Source organism: Octopus sinensis, linkage group LG17, assembly GCF_006345805.1.
Source record: "Octopus sinensis linkage group LG17, ASM634580v1, whole genome shotgun sequence".
NCBI classification, from domain to species: Eukaryota; Metazoa; Mollusca; class Cephalopoda; order Octopoda; family Octopodidae; genus Octopus; species Octopus sinensis.
The window spans coordinates 21,516,229-21,517,328 of NC_043013.1; the positions used below are offsets into that span (position 1 = coordinate 21,516,229).

At 30.1% G+C, this 1,100-nt stretch overlaps 1 protein-coding gene across 1 annotated transcript in view; it reads left to right on the forward strand.

Annotated features, from left to right (window-relative positions):
- The first annotated feature begins 1,013 nt into the window (after window positions 1-1,013).
- LOC115220863 (cyclin-dependent kinase 2-like) overlaps window positions 1,014-1,100 on the forward strand; it is a 48,160-nt gene continuing 48,073 nt past the window's right edge. Inside the window, exon 1 of the mRNA XM_029791042.2 lies at window positions 1,014-1,100. This exon is cut by the window's right edge and continues 728 nt beyond it. The gene's annotated coding sequence lies outside the window, so the exon portion shown is untranslated.

Sequence of the window (1,100 nt, forward strand, 5' to 3'; positions counted from 1 at the left end):
TATCCTAATATTTAGTTCGATAAATAAAAACTTGTTACCAGTTCAGATATTTTAAGAAAGTTTATTCATTCAAATTCAAAAGTGCATCGCTACTCCATTACAACCACTCCGCGTTTCCAGTTTTTTAAATAGTTTTCCATATATATATATAGACAGATGTGCATGTGTGTATATATATGTATAATGCATGTATATTTGTGTGTGTGTATATATGTATATAGTCCACACGTTTAGAGAGAGCACGAGGGAGAGTGAGATCTCGATAATTTTTTTTCAACCACTTCAAGTTCTTCAAAGTTTTTACTCTATTATAACTTACTTGCTAGAAAAAAAAACTGAATGCAGTATTCATCATTAGCATGCAGGAAGGTTGCATTTAACAAAAAAAGTCCGATAAAAAACTGAAAAAGTAAAATAGTAAGACATAATTCCATTACTATTATATATATTATATATCACACACATACATACATTTGTAGCTGTACACATATACATATATACCGATACACACACACGCATATATATATAATACTTACTACTTATAAGTTGTAAGTATTAAATTAGATTAAAATTCTTTTATATAAATGAAAAAATATATTTTTCCTCATTGAGAATAATTTGAACCCCTGTGATGCCGGAATTTTAATTCCCTAACAAATAAAAGAATATATATATATATATATATATTATATATATATATATATATATATATGGGTGGGAATGTATGTATGTGTGGTGTAGAATGTATGTATGCACATATATATATATATATTATATATATATATATATATGAAATTCTCGGCTGATAAGAATAAATATGAACAAAGGTACAGTGTGTTAGAAATAGATCACCCCCCTATATTTATAGAAACAGATCACCCCCCTATATTTATAGAAACAGACATTTTGTAAACTCACTTATTTTAGAACAATAAAAAAAGCAGAGAAGCTGTACAGATTTCCCGCGATTCAGCTTGGGTACGGAAGTGACATCACAGGGAAAGAGGACTCACTGAGAAGCGTGGTGGCGGGGGATTGTCAACATTTTCTGTCAAGGCCCCACCTCACCTCTTAACGTATTTACCACCCTCTACTGACCT